This window comes from Phodopus roborovskii, unplaced genomic scaffold (genome assembly GCF_943737965.1).
Source record: "Phodopus roborovskii unplaced genomic scaffold, PHOROB, whole genome shotgun sequence".
In the NCBI taxonomy this organism is placed as follows: Eukaryota; Metazoa; Chordata; class Mammalia; order Rodentia; family Cricetidae; genus Phodopus; species Phodopus roborovskii.
This window is the reverse complement of record NW_026126410.1, coordinates 597,145-616,172: the sequence shown is the minus strand read 5'-3', so window position 1 is coordinate 616,172 and position 19,028 is coordinate 597,145. Positions and strand designations below refer to the sequence as shown.

The 19,028-nt window shown below is 45.3% G+C and overlaps 1 protein-coding gene across 3 annotated transcripts in view; it reads right to left on the bottom strand.

Annotated features, from left to right (window-relative positions):
- Acsl1 (acyl-CoA synthetase long chain family member 1) overlaps positions 1 to 13,007 on the bottom strand; it is a 64,865-nt gene extending 51,858 nt beyond the window's left edge. For 2 of the 3 annotated variants that reach the window (XM_051182371.1, XM_051182372.1), the window contains exon 1: positions 12,858 to 13,007. The gene's annotated coding sequence lies outside the window, so the exon portion shown is untranslated. Of the gene's footprint in view, positions 1 to 12,037; positions 12,356 to 12,857 lie in introns of those variants that run through there. The other variant, XM_051182374.1, reaches the window with a different exon arrangement.
- Between the last annotated feature and the right edge of the window lie 6,021 nt (positions 13,008 to 19,028).

Sequence of the window (19,028 nt, the reverse complement as noted above, 5' to 3'; positions counted from 1 at the left end):
GCGCTTTTCTACCAAAAGAAAATTCTAAATGTTAGTAAATAACTGGAGGATAAGGAATCAGAAAGCTGAGTTTTGAGGGCCTGGGAGGATGGATGGTAGAACAGAGACAACCGTGGAGTTTGAAACTGGAAGGGAGTTCCCAAAGGGGTAGCCACACTTCCCTAGACAGACTGCCCTGCTGAACCTCTGCCCACCACCACCACCACCACCACAGGAACAGGTTCTGCTGACTCAGTGTCCCCTGGGAGTGTTCACCTGCCCTATACACCCCCCCAGCCTTTCCTAAAGGATATCTTCCCTGTAGTCTGTGCATGCTCTGCATCTGCCTTCCACCCAACCTTTCTTCCCTAGGGAGGTCTGCTTTATGATTTCCAAATCCTCCCCAAACAGACCAGAGGCCACTTTCTCTAACAAATTCTTATAGGATCTCCTCACCGACAAGCAGCTCATCCTCCAGCTGAACTCCAGGGATACTTCCTTTGTGGCCTGTGTGAGGTACTCGATGCTTCCTGCTAGACACCCCTGGTCTGTAGCACTTGGGAAGTAGAGTGCCTATGGAGCTCCTCCTACCCTGGTGTTTGACATAGTCCCAGGCTAAAACAGTAATCACTGAGTACAGATGCAGCCCCCTTATACAACAGTGACTCCAAAGAGGAAAGAGATATATCCAAGGTGTCCCCAAAACTCAGCACTACTCTTCTTCCCTCCAATCTGCAGTCTCATGCCCCTGTGACAGAGAGTGAGCTCCCTCGCCCAGGTGATCTGGAGTAGGTAAAGAGGCTGAGGGACGATGACTAGAGTCTGTATAAAAGTATCTTCTTGTCCATCGCCATGCTGCTTTACACCTGTCCAAGCATTCCACTTCCTGAGAAGCTGGTCAACATCGACAGAACAGTCTAGGACATGTAGGGATGTGACTCCTCATTGGATTAAAACAATCAAGGCTGCCCACAGGGGCACAGATTCCACTGGCAAAGAAGGGAGGCTCCCAGGGGGCCACATCAGGTGATTTTCTATGACAAAACAGAATCCTGCAAACCAGAGAAACACACTGGGCTTCTAACCCTGGAGCTGGAGCAGTACAGGGCCCTGGTGAGGACAGCATTCTCCAGACACTGAGTAGGCTGGGTGGGTATCCTCTGAGATGTCAAGGAAGCTGGAGAGGGGACCTATCCAGCATTCATTCCCAAGAGCACATATTATTCACGAAGTCGACATAACATATAGCTCCACACCCACTCCTTGTCCACAGAGACACAAAGAGGACCTGTCTGTCTGGAGACTCCTAAGGAAGATGCCTATGTCATGTGAAGGCCTTTATGTAGGACAGAAAAGTTAAAAATCAAGTCAGATGTACTGCAGAACATCCCTAAGGGAAGCAAGATTACTCCATTTGTCCTCATATTTATTTAATGAAGTCTGACTGGTAGGGCATTTTCTTCAGTGGTGTAGCCACTGATGAGGTGCTCATGCTCCTGTAAACAAACCCATTCCACTGAAACTCAGTGGGTCAGGAAAACAAACACAGGGCAGGGGTGCTGTTGGGAGAAGAGGAAGGGGATTAATGGGAGAGGGAAGAAGATGAAAGAGGGTAGGAGGGGTGACTATGACTGCAACATATTATATACATGTATGACAATATCATAATAAACCCTTACATATAATTATCAATCTAATAAGATATTAAAATATTAATCGACTTACTCTGAATTTCTGAACAGATGACATTAACAAAGGCAAGGGAAGGAAGCAGGCTTAGATAGAAGGGGCTGCCTCAGTCAATTAGCTTCAATGGATGGGATGGGTAGATTGACCCTTCTCTTCCTAAGGGAGCAGACAGAAGAGGCTTCTAAAGATTAAACTTCCTGTCATCAACCTCAGATGATACCCTGACCCAAGGATGAGTCCTCACTATGTCTGAGACTGGAGGTTGAGGATGGTGACACCATGGTCTCACTGTGCTGGGCAACACAAGTAGATCTTGTTACTGTAGCAAGTAAAGAAGCAAATAAAACTCCCCTGGCTATGAAAACAACCAGAAAGAATAGACCCTCTGTTACTGAAACAGGTAAAGAAGGAAATGAAATGTCTCTGGCTATGAATATAACCTGCAAGTATAGCCCCTCCACCTCACAAAGGAAATCAGAGGTGAGAAACGCCACCATGAGAAGGGAGAACAGCTTAACAAGTGAAGGGACTCTCTGTCTCTTACCAGTGCCAGGGCTGGATCCCAACTAGGCAAGAAGGCTTCCTCACTAAGGGCCTGCAGAGAGGAGGAAGTAAGGCCCCTGTGTTTGAGGAAGAGACCAACCCAATCCTCAAGGTCCCCTCATGTATTTTGTTCAAAGCCCATATCTTCCATTAGTGACTACAAAATTACACAGCCCAGAAATATGGGAAGAATTCTGGACTCAAATGTAAAAGGCCCCATTCTAGGTACTGGCTACGGCCATTGCAGGGCCTCTGCTGTGTGGCCTCATTGGCACAAAGAAGGGCAGAACAGGGGAAAGTTGCTTCTCTTTGTGTCAAGAAAGCCATGTAGATCCTCAAAGACAAAAAGATCAACTCATCATCAAGATCAAATCAAAAGGCTTCTACCCACACCTTGAAACCCAGGTAACAGGCACCGAGGAAATCATTAAAAAAACAACAAAAAACCAACCAACCAAACAAACAAACAAACAAAAAAACCACCAATTCTGAGCTGGAGAGATGACTCAGTGAGTAAGAATGTATACATACATACATACATACATACATACATACGACACACACACACACACCACTGCCCTCTTTGGACATAGACAGTTACCTACACATACGTACATACATACAAACGACAGATACACACACACACACCTCTGCCCTCTGTGAACATAGGCAGTCACCTACACATGCACACACAGACACACACACACACACACCCCTCACAACTTAAAAATAATCATAAAAACCCAGCAGTTCTATGATACTAGGCCTGTAAGTGTTTATTTATTATTATTGTATTATGCTTTATATTTTGCTCCCCCCAGCAGCTTTTTAATTATAAATGCATAACATAAAATTTGCCACATCGACCACTAACTTTATTTTCAATCAATTCTCATAAACAGGATATGATCAGGTTTAGTTTGGTTAATGTTCTTTTGTATTTATGTATTTTCCACCTGCTACACAAGGATTTATGGTGGTAACCTGTCCTTATTAAGGAGTGACAGATGGGCTATAAAGCTCTTCCAGAAAACACAGCTAAGCCTTCCCTGTCTGTCCTGAGCTGGGCCCTGATATGGGCCCTCACCAGCCCTGGAAGCAACTTCCATGTAAGAGTCCTTTTAGAGAGGACCTTGCTGTAAACCAAACAATACTCTGAACATTGGAGGGAAATAAAACTTGTCATTAGCCCTTTGCAAACAGAAGGTCATTGCCAGGAGGATGGAGCCCTAGCAGTATTTCCTCCACCTTCCACAAGTTCAGGAGAACAGTGAAGGTGAACGCACCTACAGGAGCTAATCCACAGACCAGACAGCTGGGGATAACCTTTGGGTAGGAAGAAAGTGGTAGGGTCTTGCTGTCACAAGCATCTGGAGGGGAGAAAACACGCTGTGTGTGGGCTCGAGTCCACCAGAGGGCTGTGCAGAGGCCAAAGTGGAACGGGGCCAAATCTAAACAGGTAGGGGTAGGGAGACACCCCTGAAACCCAGACCACAGGGGAGCAAGGAGGCAGGACTCTGCAAGAGGCAGTAAGGGGCAGGCTAGGAACTGGCAGCCTCAGTGACCAGGAGACTGGGTCTCTCTCCTAGGACACTATTCCTGTCAGCTGGAGCGCTTAGTTTACAGAGTCAGCCATGTCCTTACAGGGGGTCTAGGTCAGTATGGGAGAGAGAACAGACTCAGTCCTTGTCCTCAAGGAGCCCACAGGGACCAGCGACTCAGAGGTCGCAGCTATCAAATAGCAGTGACCTGGATAAGAAGGCTCAAGAGGGCACAGGTTGGGTAGGGTTACTAACACCTCTTAAAATAGAACAAGGCTTCAGAGTAACTGTCAACTAGAGAAATGGCTTAGCCCAACAGTGTGAGTCCCAAACTGAATACAAAGACAGACTTCCACCCAGGGAAGACTAGCCACTCACAAGGTTAGGGGAAGTCACCTTTGAATTTTAACAGACCTCAACAGGTAACTTAAAAAGCAGAGACAAATGGAATCTTTAAAATATTTTAAGTTGTGAGGCTCCTTGTAGTTGAATGGAACCTTTAAACAACATGGGCCCCTATGACTTCATGGAAGGTAATGGTGTTAGAAAAGTGACAGGTAAAATACAGGGCAGATCAAACAAGATTTTGCTCATTGTGTGGGGAGGCGTGAGAGATATCTGTGACACCACTCGACACTGGCTAAAATTACACACAGTTCAGGTAACCATAAGAGGTGACTGACTCAGGAGAACTTTCAGAACAATGACTTACTATTTAAAGGACAGGGAAAAGAAAACATAAATGCCAAGTTTGATTGTTATCTGCTTCGAATAAACAAGCTACATTAGGTTGGGATCTTTATATTCCCAGTATATTTGCTACAAAAGTTCCCAAATCTATTCAAAAGTCCACATAGTACACTAAAATTACCATGAACATTTACCCTCCAGTCAGCCTCAATCACAGCTAACATTTTGCTAATATTGTTTCATTATGCTCTAAAAAAAAAAAAAAAAAAAAAAAAAAAAAGATCTTTAAAGCAAATCCCACGCCACACATCCTGTCACGCAGGAGACATTCTGAAGTGCCAACAGTTCTCCGACTCTATAGGGTTCAGAAACCATTTTGGGGCGGCAGCAAACCTAAATGGTACATGTAGTGTATCCTGCCAACTGCCCAAAGATCTAACAAAGGGAGCCAAGTTAAATGTTGACTTGAAGCAGCCAATCCAGCAGAATATTCAATTTCCATGCGAGAAAAAGGTCCATGTATTCAGTCGGCACCCACTATATACTAAGCCTCAGGAGACATGGCTGTAAACCACAGACAAAAATAAAGGATCTGTTTAATTAAGGCTTCCATGCCAACAAATCTACAGAACAAAATCTAAGTACTCTGGCTTTTACTAACTCCCCTAAAGTCAGACACACATTCTGGCACTGCTCAGAACCTAGTTCCAGAAAGTTTTCATTTTACTCCCCCTTTCCAAACTGAGTCACCTTTTTAAGTGGCCCTCAGAGAGCAACTGCCACACAGCAGTAGAGGAGGCAACTTTCTGGTTCTCTATTCTTCTAACACATCCCACTAAGTGATGAGAAATGCACCTGTAATATGTACACACTTCATTCACAAACTATACCCATAAATCTCTAAATAGACCAGGAAACAAATCTGGCTTTAAGGAAAGACAAAACGATATCTATAACTGTTCTAATATTTCCATCTTGCACCCTAATACATGGTCCAGTTCCCCTTCCCACCCCAACCAAAAGTGAACATAACTATTAGAAACCACTATTAGAAACCAACCTCTCTGGCACCTGCCTGGGGAGGGCTTATCTGTTTCTGCCAGAACTGCCCCCAGTCCCCTTATATGGGCAACAACATATAAGTCCCTGAGAAGCTTGCCATATCAAAGAACATGCAAAAGGGACCACAACATACAGGACAAAGACACCCACCATCACCTGCTGATAGAAAGAGGCATGCTGGAGACTGTTACCAGGCCACAAGACTGGGCTGGCTGGTCTGGAACAAGGGGAATTAAGGCCACAGAGCCATGCCAGCCTCAGAGGTTGGCCATGTTTGGGGAAATCTGTCCTGGGCTGGGAATCCTATAGCTGTAGTTCCCAGCTCCAAAGCCCAGTATTCTTACCTTGCTTATACCCTGCTTCCCCAAATTCATCTCCAACTCATGTCAAGAAACAACAGACCAGCACTGTCTTCAGAGGCCAGCCCAGGGCTCTGGACTGCTCAGTTATACCCTCTGGATTTTAGATCTGTCCTCTATGGGGTGCCTGGTTGGACTGGTGACACATAAGATCTCTGTCACCTCTACACGGTAGGGTGCCTCATAGCTTACCTGAGGTACAATGTGGGTAACTGTCCCACAGAAGGAACAGAGACCTATTTGACCTATGCACTCCTGGCACAGAAACAAGGCACACCTTTAAAGTAGGAATACCAGGGAAGTACAGTTATGCAAGATTATCTAGAATTTGACACTAATCTCCCTCTCGCATCCTGAGAAGCCCAGAACCACCTGTTTCTCATCCTTGATGAACTACAGGAAAGAAACCCCTGAGCTGTGTTCTTAAAGCAAAAGTTCACCTCCAGGAAGTGCACATGTTGTCCACAGATTTTTCAACTCCTTGATCTTAATTGCTAAGATCTAGTTTAGCATAGCAGATCATGTGTACAACTGTCAGGGGCCATTATCTTAATGCCTCCCAGTTTTGATCAGACACTATAGGGTAAGGCACTGAATGAAATGCTGAGGGACAGAGGACTGAGGCCATGTTACACAAGCCCCCAACAGGACACGCTTAAAAAGAGACTTGGGGCCTGACTGTAGAGAGCCCTATTTCTTCTCAGGAGGGATCTGATCAGAACTGGGCTTCAGGGAAAGCAGCTATACCCTTCTTCCCAGCACCCCCGACCCATTCTGTTTTAACTAAGAGCCTTCACTGTCTAGATTCTAGACTTAGATGATGGTACTGAGAATCAAAGCAAGGTCCAGGTGCCCACTGGGTGTTCTTGTTTAGACACTACATGAGACTAAGCAGACCCTGCCCACTGACAGGGTATGGAGACACAAATCAAGGACAATACCTCTTTCAATAACACTTCGAGCCAGTCCAGGGCCCACAACATTTCTGAATACACAGAAAGAACAATGACCAGAACCCCTCCTTACCTAGAAGTCACACTAGTGGTCACAGAATGGTTGAAGTGCTCCTATGAGGATGAAAGCTAGACACACATACCAAGAATCATGCAAGTCAGAGGCAAAATGCTTACCGAAATATTAAATAACCACTGAAGCAGATCCCAGTTTCTGAATTAGGGGTTGGGACACTTGGGACCACAGCCATTTTTTCTTTAACTGGCATAGCGTACTTCACCATTTTAGTCCCCAGCTTGGTCTGTGTTGCATGCCCGCTGAGTGTCAGTGTACTAGAGGGTCTGAAAGGGGAGTCATGTTACATACCTCTGAGCAACAGCTCTCAGAGGGAAAAGGTTGAGAAAATGATCAACATCATTGAAAGGTCCATGCAGACATAGACACACAGCATTTTCTAGGCCTGTGCCTCCTTCCAGGATAAACAGGCTAGCAACTCAGAGATCTGCACAGCTCAAAGGGTCTTTGGGAACACAGCTTCTTCAGCCCCACCAGTCTTGTCCCAGTGTCCCAGCGCATGGGGCTCTGAGACAGGCAGAGAAAATAGCACACAGGAGCCAGGCTGCAGAAGTCCTTGAAAGACTAACTAAATAAAGGCTTGGGACTCTGATGGGTTTTGTCCTGGAGCTCTGCTTCAGAAAAACTTTCTTTCTCAACCAACATCACCTCCTTTTTTCCTTCATTTTTGAGATGGGGGGGGGTCTTATTCTCTAGTCCAGGCTAGCCAAAACTCACTTGGTAGCCCAGCCTGACCTCCAACTCATAGTGGCTCTCCTGCCTCAGCCTCCCAAGTGCTGGGATTACAGGTGCTATTGTGTCCAGCTTTGTTTCTTTTTAACAAGTGCATGTGCTGGCTACACAGGAGAGAAGACTGTGAACTTACTGAGAATGCAAGGAAGAAACAGGTGTATGCTGGGAAGTGTTGGACACAGCGTAGATTACAATAAGCAGAAGCCTGCTGACTGCCTGAGTCTCAGGACATTAAGTCAAGGACAACTCTAGGGGCTAGCCATTCCTCGAACAGGCACGGGGCCCAGGAACAAGCTCCATATATGTGTATGAGATGGCCAGAGGCGAAGGCAAGTTGTGTAACCTTGACTGAGTCACAGCCTGCCTGTACCACATCAGTGACATGAGGAAGCCTGGCTATTTCAGAGGCCAGGGACTGTCTGAAGAGACACTGAGGTGCCAGGAGATAGAAACGACTGTCTGTGGATTCCACCCATGCTCATCACACCTGACTTCACCCACAGCAGCCCAGCTTCTAGCTTGGGACTTTCACCAGGAAAGATGCAGAATCGCCAGACCGTACCACAGTGCCTGCAAGCTCCAAATACGGAGGATTTCATTCTCGTCTATTACATTTTCAACATTATCACTAGACAGTACCAAGATGGGGGTAAAGGTGATCCCACCCCTACACCCAAATACACAGCAGAGAGCAAACCCATGTGTCACAGTGAGGTGAATCTCAAAGTGCTTGGCTCCACACAATCTGTGCTAAGCACCTGTGGTTCCCATGCACCACAACTGTCCTCCAGGCTTCCAGGAGGCAGATGATTTCTAATCTTTAGTTACTTTTTAATTCTCCAGAAAGTCACAGCTACGCAATAAATGGTCTCAATCACACTCTGTGCTATGCTGAATCAAGCTGTTACCTCTTGGAACTGCAATATGAAAAAGAGAACATTCACAGCTGAGTGTAAATGGGACAGAGAAAGAAATCAAGGAACTGACTTGCCTTGTTACTAGATGAGTAGAGTAGAACTTCCCAAGCCTCCGAAACCTAGCTCCAGAGGCAAGCATTTGAGAGCACAGGCCCCAAAGCCAGTCAGCAGCCTAGGCTCAAATCCTGCCTTGGGCAATGCAATCTCTAAATATCATAGAGCTGTAGTTCTCAACCTTTGCAAGGGAAGTAGAACAACCATTTCACAGGGGTCGCATGTCAGATATTTACATTACAATTCACAACAGTAGCAAAATTAGAGTTGTGAAGTAGCAATGAATATAAATTTATGGTTGAGGGTCACTACCACATGAGGAAATGTATTAAAGGGTCACAGCATTAGGAAGGTTGAGAACCACTGCCACAGTCTAAGAGTAGGACCTGCTGGGGGACTAATGAATTAACATACAGGAAGCACCAAGAACAGAACCTACTGGCTATTTTTGTCACCACTCCTGCCCCTTAACTGGTCCTGTTCAGCTTACTGACTGCTGAGCTTAAAAATCCAGTCCTGTTACAGCTTTCTCTTAATTCTTCTTACAATGGTATTCTGACCCCATGGCTCCAGACATGCCTTCTACAACAAGCCTGAGTGGGAAATGCCAATTTCTACAGCAGCCAAAACTCTGCAAATGGGTAGATAATACATTTATCAGAAGTAGCACCCAAAATGGGGAAACATTCTAGTAGGCAAACCACACTTTTCTGATGCCCTAACTTTTTTTTCATTTATCTCTCCAAACCATGAAATCCTTATTTCAACAGCTTTCCACCAAAATACATGGACCCAAAAGTCCATTAAAACTCTTTATCTATAATTTTCTAATCAGTTACAAAACCATGAGTTTTTGTTTTGTTTTGTTTTAAGAACATGTTTTATTTTAAACATGTGTATGTTTAACCAGAGAAAAGAGCTTGGTAAATTGTTCTGAAATTAAAAAAAAAAAAAAAAAAGAGTAGTGAATAAATCAAAAAGTAGTCATATTCAAAACTCACTTAAAACAAATCCAGGGGAAAGGTCACCATGTAACTGAGATGGTTAAAAATAACTTGTCAATCTGAAAAGATGGCTCCGCAGTTAACAGAATTGGTTGATCTTTCAGTAGACTTGTGTTTGATTCCCAGGATCCACACAGTGGTCCCCAACCATCTATAATTCTAGCCCCCAGGGATCCAAAGTCTTCTTCTAGACTCTGCAGGGACCGCATGAATGTGGTCCACAGACATGCATGCAGGCTGATTATCCAGACACATGAAATAAAAATAAAGGTTAAGTTAAAAAAATCTGAACTGCCAAAAATTCTCAACTGCAAATGACAATATATGCCTTAAAATTATTTTTCAATTGCTTATAAAACTGGAAGAAAATGAACCCAGGTGTAATTTCTTCAAGACTTTTAGTTTTTATATGTTCAGGTGTTTAATAAAAAGTATATATTACTTTCATAAAACTATACTTTGATTTAGATGTTTAGACAGCTTTCACATTTTTGCTTAAAGCTTGAAGACTACCAAATAATCCATAAAGAGAACCAACCCAGGCTCCTATGTGAATTCAGCCACTGGTTTTTGAAATCTCAGACTTAAGACATAGGGCATATACTGTTTTCCAGCAGCCCCTCCTATCCTAAGGGAATACAGCCCTCACACAGACCTCAGGTTAAAGTGACATCCCTCCTAGACAGTCAGAAACAAGAAAAGGACCACTCACTCGATTGCAACCCCTAGTCCTCCTCACTTTGATTCCTCAAAGATTACAACTGAACACTACTGGCCCCCACAGTTAAGAAATTACAAGCCTCAGGATGGAGAAAGTAGAAATATTAGCATAACTCATTTATCTGATGGTTTTCTTTCCCTTGTCCACATTACCCCAGGATTACACAACTAAAATCTCTTAGGCATTGCCATGGAGCATTACACGAAAATGAGAATCTCAGAGTACTGTAACAAACACTGATAAGCCTGCCCCTCCTGTGTAGTTCATCAAGTTCAGCTACTACTTTTCAAGGCTTGCATCTCTTTAACTTTGCCCCTCAAAGTACTAAAATGTTGAAACCTAAACTCAAGTACAGAATCTTCAGGTTAGCTCTGCAGACTGAGAACCACCTTCCAGGAGATATTGCCAAAGGTACATCATGACCTTAAAGTGCTTGTCCAGTTTGGACGGAAGACCTTCACTACAAACTCAGGCACCTTAATCTAGCTGGGCCGAGCAACCAGGCTTAAAGGGGCTTTAGGAAACTCCCACTTGCGGGCTGCCTTCAAGTGCATTTCCACTTGGCAACATGACAGCCATATACACTGCATCATATAAATGATACTGCCCATAAAACATTCTTAATGGTGTAACTCACACAGAATTTCAGCCTAAGAGACTGTTCATGCAAAGGAACAATGGTAAGCTTACCCAACAAGTAAGTGAAACTGACCTCACAAACTAAATGACCCTCTGAAATGACAGTATAAATAAATGTCTAGATGTAGTCATCCCACAGGCTTATCCCCGCCCAATGGGAGGGGGGGCGCACAGGGACAAAGACAAAAATCTCTACATGTAAATGACAAAACCACCTGATCTTTCCCCAGGCTCCTTCTCTAAACACAGAACCACAGTGCACTTGATAGCTTCATCAAAACTAAAGCTGTGCTAAAGACATTAACTCAACAATACTGTGGCTGGTTCACACTTCCACCCTTAGCTCAGAAACCCAGAGGTAGCTAAAAAATACCTGTATGGTATAAATGATAGTCCGTCCGTCCCTGCCCACATTTGTCACATGCCATGTGTTAAATGCCAAAATGTGTTAAGGCCCAGAGATTTCAGTAAGGGCTGTCATGATAACACAACATTGACAAAATACAAATAACACACACAGGAAGGAAATGTGTCAAAATACTTATAATTGGGAGGGGGGAGGCAGGAGGGATTTAGTTTTGTTTGAATGTTTAAATCCCATCTGTTTACAGTAAATCCAGAAGAGGTGAGGTAATAAGGTGCATCGCTTTGAGTTTTCCTTCACTAGTCACATAATTTTACCTCAAGACATATTTTCATCTCCAAGCAGACCTTTCACAAAAGAACCAGACTTGCACCAGAAAGGAATTTCTCAATTGAACTACAAGAAAGAACATCTCCTAAGATCTGGCCCTATGTGTTTTCTGCCCTCATTGCACCTCTCCATGTTGCTCCAAGCTGATGGTTCCTTTTGGCTCTACGTTCTGGACCCTGCCTGTTGCAGACGACCAGTTCAAACTTAAGTTCAGGTGGAGTTGACAGTCAAAGATGCATGAAGAGAACCAGATCAGCTAGAGGGGTTTTGCTGATTATTGTTTGAGTTGTGCTAATAATTTTCATAGGGATGACTATAGATTACATGTTGAAACGTGTACCAGAAACAGCCAAATGTCAAGTCCTATAGGGAGGGAATACTCACGTCTCAAGAAGCTTGAATGTCTAGGCAGAGCATTTTCATAATGGCCATTCTTAACTAGGCTCCATAACCATGAGCTTGGGTGCAGTGGAAAGATGGTCTGCAAGCCCTGGCATAACGCACTGATTAGATGGAGCGTCTGTGTCTAGAATCTAATCCACGTGTTCTTTCAAGTCAGCACTCGCTCTACGTTTCAAGGTGATAAATCCCATTTTTGCTCCCTAATTTAAAAAATTTTCAAAGCCAGATTGCCTAAAATCAATGACTCCATCACTGCTGTGTGCAGTGGCTGTGGGCGCTCCTCTTGGAGACACCGCGAGAATTTCTACTTATGACATCGGGCTCCCGGCGCTGCCTCTGACCCTCCTCGAACGCTAAGCGCAGGGCACGTCACAGTGCTGCACCGGGACAGTCGGTCTCCAGACGCGGTGCGAGCGCACCTCACAGTCCTGCCTCTGAGGCACGAGGGATGAGGTGCATGAGATGAGGTCCCCAGCCGGCAGGACCACTTCTTGGCACCTGCGCCGGGCAGGGTTCTGGTCCCTACCGCCACCCCAGCCCAGGGACAGGTGCTGCGAGGCGCGCCCCGACTCTGCGGTGCACCAGCCCCGCGCGCGCACGACCCGCGGGGAACCCAGCTCCAGCACCGGAAGCGACGGCCGCCCGGGCGGTCCCGGAGCCTCCAGATGCCGAGGAAAATGAGGCCGCCGAGCCCAGGCCGGAAAAGCGGAACGTCCCGCAGAGCCGCGGGGCGGCTCTCGAGTCTCGGCCCCGCTAGTGTCGCTTTGGCCGACACGCGGCCCCTCGTGGCTGGCGCACTCACCTCCTCCGCTGCCCCGGCAGCTCTGCAGGCGGCTGTCACTGCAGTCCACGAACTGCCCAGCGCCGGGTCGCGATGCTATTTAAGGAGTCGTGGCTGCAGCTGTTCCCTAGGCTGCGCCACCGGCGTTGCAGCAGCAGGGCCGGGCTGCTGGTAGTGCGCGTGCCGCGCCGCGCCACCCCACCCCGCCCCGTCCTCAGGCCCCTCCCCACCCCATCTCCGAGCGCGCCCGCTCCCCCCTCGCCAGCTCCGCCCCTCTTGTCGCACAGGTCCAGCCTGTCCGGCCCCCTCAGAACCGCCGCTCCTCTCAGGCCCCTCCCCATCAGCGTCATTCCCGCCCCTTAAGCCCCGCCCTGCCTGTCCTGCTCCACCTCAGGCCCGCCGCTCCCCTCCGGCCCCGTCCATCAACTCCAATCCTTCCCCTTCAGGCCCCGCCCAGTCCCGCCGACCCCGCCTCTCGCTCTAAGGCGGTAGGCGTGGCCTCCCTCAGGTCCCAGAGCGCGCTTGGCAGTTAGCAAGCAAAAGCCTCTACAGTCACCCAAACTGTCCTCTCGTTTCACAACGAATCTGAGCGAGGGCAAAGGGTAAATCTGTGTCTCAACTCCAGAGTTTCCTGAACCCTGATAACGTGATGCTTTGGAATGTTGTAGGTGCCTTTTAGCTTTTCCATCCTTAACATTCTGCCCAGCTGACTTCTTGGCATGGATTCTCTGCTAGCATCTCTGCTTCAAAGGACCATGGTGGCCAAAGACTCCCCATTTTTTTTTGTTTTGTTTTTTAGTACTGATATACACGACCCCCTTTAATCCAATTTCACCACAGTTCACACACCACGTTTCGCCACAGTCCTTGGCTAGGAAGACTGGACTTCTGCAATGTCCTGGCTATAAGACATCTCTGGGCAACCCGGGCTTCGGGGTGGTTAGAGTGGAAAGCAGACTAGACATTGCTTAAGTGTGATGTCCACCTGCCAAGTTCTAAAGGCTAGTCTGCCCTGCTCAGCCGTGGTTCTGTGGACTTCACAGATCCCTTGAAATGACCTTTTGCTGACTTCCAAAAGCCAATGCAAAGCCAGCAAGATGGCTCATTGGGTAAAAGGTGCAGGCATGTCAAAGCCAGATGATCTGAGTGCAGTCCTCAGGACGCACATGTGCCCTTCCCCAAATATTGTAATAAAAATTTAAATACTCTTCAAAGCTTTAAGATAATCTTTAACAAGGTCAAATACTAGAATGTTGGTCAGTGTCCAGAATTGGTCAGTGTGGCTAAACTGAGAACTGAGACATAGATCATGCTAACATTTTGAAGAAAAAAGTCAGCAGTTATTTACTGTCTCACCTGCTAAGAGCTACTTTCCCTATTGCCTGAGACCAGTTGTTCAAAAGTGTTTGTCTTCATACAATAGTGTTTGCTTACAGCATTCGGTGGAAGGTTTGCTAGTATCGCTTTAAATTTGTGGGGAAAAAATTGTCACAGTGAGGAAGTGGTGGCACACGCCTTTAATTCTAGTACTCGGGAGGCAGAGGCAGGCAGATCTCCGTGAGTTCGAGACCAGCCTGGTCTACAAATTGAGTACCAGAACAGCCAGAACTGTTACACAGAGAAACCCTGTCTCAAATTATTGCCAGAATAAACACCTTTAACAACAGATATGGTGACACTGCTAATGAGCTCTATGTAATGCTCAATAATACCCATCATATCCTCATGAGGTGGTGCTACCACTGTCCCCCCTTTGTAGAAGAGAAAACTGAGTCAGGTGACAGTAAGGGCAAGAGTGTTCTTGAAATTCAGGATGGTCTGCTTCTAGAACATGGGCTTCATAAGTACAGAGGCCTGTACTCTTAGAAGATGACATTTGTGCCCTACAGTCAGTCACAGGTGTTCTCAGGTTGACCCAGAGTACTTTTCCTGGGTGTGTCTGACCTTCATGTACAATGCTGGTGAGAGGCAATCCTCACACCAACATCCCTCTATAGCAACTGGGCCTCTGGGTCTACACTCTCCTGTTGATAAGGGGGAAAGGACTCCATGTTCACTTTTGGTTTTCACTTTGTTTGAGTCTTTCTCCACCCATCATTTTACCTATCTTCTTTTCTTTCCTCATTCTTTAACTGATTTTCAGCCCAAGGCTGCTTCGGGTATTTTCTAGGTCCTATAGTAGAGTCCTTTTCCAGGGCTGTGCAATCAAAACTAGAAACGGAACTAGGTGATTTCAACAACAGAAATGGAGCTCCCACAGTTGTGGTGACTAGATACACAAAATTAAGGTGTCAGCCAGATCCGTTGGCTTGGAAACATCTGTCTTGTGCCTTTTAATGCCATCCTCCTAGTGTCTTCACCCAATCCTCCTTTGTAGTGTGTGAGCTAAACCTCCCCCTCCATGAAGATGCCATTTTAAAAATAAAGTCACATTCTGAGATTCTCCAACATATGAAGGAGGCATGTGTGATTACATGTTGACAGTTGGCAATGGTTGTCTTGCCTCATCTCTTCTGACAGTGAGACATTCTTCCCCAGACAGTGTATCTCATTTTGTGTTCAAGCCCTGTGTCTTAGTCAGTGCTCTGTTCTTGTGAAGAGACAGCAACTCTTATAAAGGAAAGCATTTAGTTGGGGTTGGCTTACAGATGCAGAGATTTAGTTCATTGTCATCATGGCAGGCAGCACGGCAGCATGCAGGCAGACATGATGCTGGAGATGTAAGTAGCTTCTTCAAGAGGTCAGGCTGGTCTCAAACTCACAGAGATCTCCCTGCCTCTGCACCCCTGAGTGCTGGGATTGAAGGTGTGCACCACCATGCCCAGCAAGCCTAATCACTTTTGAGGCCACATCTATGTTAGGAGCATCTCCCCAACCCTCATAAAACTACAAATACATGGAGAATAGACACCACGTCCCATTGTCTTAGTCAGGGTTGCTATTACTGCAAAACACTATGACCCAAAGTAAGTTAGGAAGGGAAGGGTTTCTACGGTTTGCATTTCCACATCATAGTCCATCACTGAATTCACACAGGAACTCAAGGCAAGGACTTGGTGGCAGAAGCTGACACAGAGACCTTGGCGTGGTGCTGCTTGCTGGCCTGCTTCCCCTGGCTTGCTCAGTCTGCTTTCTCATAGAACCCAGGACCCGCAGCCCAGGGCACCACCCACAATGGACTGGGCCTTCCCCTATCAATCACTGTTCAAGAAAGTGCCTTACAGGCACTGTTCTCAGTTGAAGCTCCTTCCTTTCAGATAACTCTAGCTTGTGTTAAATTGACATAAAACTAACCAGAACACCCATGAATCCTCAGAAGCTATCCCTTGTCTTCTCACATCTCTGTAAGGCTTGGTACCATATTTGTACACAGAATTAGTCAGTTGTTTAGTTGGATATTTTCCTAACTATTCATATGTGATCAATGTCAATCAACGGTGTGAGTGTGGGTTTTGAGAATCTGTGAGCTTATACAATTCTGGAAACATCTTTAAGAAAATTTAAAGTTGGATATAAAAGTGAATACTTGTATGGGGGTTAGGCCTTTAAATCCCAGCATTCAGGAGGCAGAGCAATGAATATGAACTGAGGCCTAGTCTACATAGTGAGTTCCAGGCCAGCTAATGCTACATAGTCTCAAAATCCAAAACAAACAAACAAACAAAAAAAAAACTTCAACTAACCAGCCAAACAAAAAGTGTGAATACTTCTTTTGAATGAGAGAACAGAAGTCATGGTATGACATGAATTTAGAATGTCTGTTTCCTCTTAGGCCTCCCTCAGGCGCAAAAACAAAACAAAACAACAAATGAACAACAAAATACTGTTTCACAATAATTGTACTACAAATTCAGCAAAGTTAGGAAAAATAACCAAAATTTAAAAGTCTTTTGTAGTGAGACAGTCTTTCTGTGGCACTGACCACGCCCATTGGGGGGTGGAGCCATGGGCGGAAGTGACCTTTGGAAGGAGGTCGGAGAGCCAGGAAAAGCTCTCTTGCTTGCGGGACTGGGACAGGAGAGCATCGGGTGGAATTCCCTGGTGATCATCTGTCTAGGTTGTAAGTTATTTCTCCCTGAGTAAACATCTACTTGGCCTATTTGTTTATCCTGATCCTTATTTAACCGCAATAGTCTTTCTCTACCTGAATAATAAGTCATCCCCACCCTATCCCCATGTGACTACTCATCAATTACTTTTTACCTTTTTACGAGGTTTTTAGTGAGTATTTTGGTTCTTTTTTGGTTTTTCGAGACAGGGTTTCTTTCTCTGTGGCTTTGGAGGCTGTCCTGGAGCTAACTCTTGTACACCAGACTGCTCTAGAACTCACAGAGATCTGCCTGCCTCTGCCTCTGCCTCTGCCTCCTAAGTGCTGGGACCGCCCGTCGAGTTTTACTTTTTATAACAGTTTTCAGTTTATAGAAAAATTACAGAGTTCTCATAAACCCTTACCCAGTTTCTACCTAACTGAATTTTACAGTACTACAACACATTTATCACTACTATAAAGCTAGTTTCAAAATGCCATTATGTCTAAAATTTACTCAGTGTTCAAATTTCCTCAAATTTTACCTGTATTATTCTTCTGTCCTAGGATACCAAGCAAGACACCATATTATATCTAGTTGTCATATTCCTTTAGCCTCTTTCTGGCTGTGATGGTCTCTTGGATTTTTGTTTGTTTTTGAGGCATAGTCTTACTACTATGTAGACCTGGCTGGCCTGGAACTTACTGTTTTCTCTATAGACCAGGTTGGCTTCAAACTCACAGAGATCCTCCTGCTTCTGGCTCCCCAGTGCTGAGAATAAAAGGCATAAGCCACCATGTATGTTGAGATTATTCTTCTTTATATTCTTACAACTTTGAAGGACACTGGTCAAATGTTTTATAAAACATACCATTGACATTTGCCTGATAAACATGATTTGACCAGGATGATGACTGTTAACATGTTGAGAAGAAAGCTAGCAATTTCATCACTCCCAGCAGTGGTGTGTGTGTGTGTGTGTGTGTCTGTCTGTCTGTCTGTCTGTCTGTCTGTCTGTCTATCATTAAATCAAACTCATGGTCACTGGAACAAACTCAGACCCCTCCCTAAGTCTCACAAGGTGCTTCTGTTAGTCACTCCCCAAACTAAGCCATGTAAACTTCCTAGTTATTCTAATCCAGGTAAATATTTATTTAATTTTTGAATATTTATTTAAATTTTGAAGCATTTTTATATTCATATGAGCTTGTGTATACATATTCATGATTAGGCCAGGATGTACACACACACACACACACACACACACACACACACACATTCACACATGAGCCAGAGCAAGTGTATGGAGGAAACAACTTGAGGAAATTGGTTCTCTTCATTTTTTGTTTTTGTTTTGTTGTTGTTTTTTTTTTTTTTTTTTTTTTTTTTTGAGTCAGGGTTTCTCTGTATTGCTTTGGCCTCAAACCCACAGGGATCTGCCTGCCTCTGCCTCCCTAGTGCTGGGATTAAAGGTGTGCACCACCAACACCCGGCCTGGTTCTTTTCTTCTAATGTGTGGGTTCCGGGGATCAAACTCAGGTTGTCCACAAATGCCTTTGCCCACTGAGCCACCTCACTGGCCCCTCCAGTTGGAAAATCCTCTTCTACCAGCCTTGTGTCATTGTTTGGATTTGCTGATAGAAGTCTCTCGAGCTTGTTTTATAGCTCCTGACAGCTGTCACATGGGCCTCAGTGGACCTGATCAAGCCATAGCCCTGCCTTCCTCCATACTCCTTTTGTTTTGTAAACGTACTTGTCTTCATGCACTTTCTGTGTAAGAGCTCTGCTGCAGCTGCTTAGGCAATAACCTCCCTGGATATCTCTCTTCTCCACCTTGGTCAGAGTCCATCAACTCTCCTAGCCTCCCTCAGTGTTCAGCTCAACACAAAACTGTCTTTCAGAAAGGACTTCCAGACCTCACCCTGTGCCTCAGCTCCATACTTACCTTGAGGTGATATGAAGGTTTTAATTAGTCAATGTGAAAAAGAAGCTATACGTTCTAGATGTTTTCAACTCTTTGCAAGGTCATTTAAGAGACTATTACCTATTTCTTGACAACCAGTTTGCCATTCCCCTCCTCCTCAGCTAGGTGAAACTATGCATGGGCCAAGGAGCCTAGAGTTTAGTGTCAGACTGTTTATATTAAAAATCTATGCCTTACATA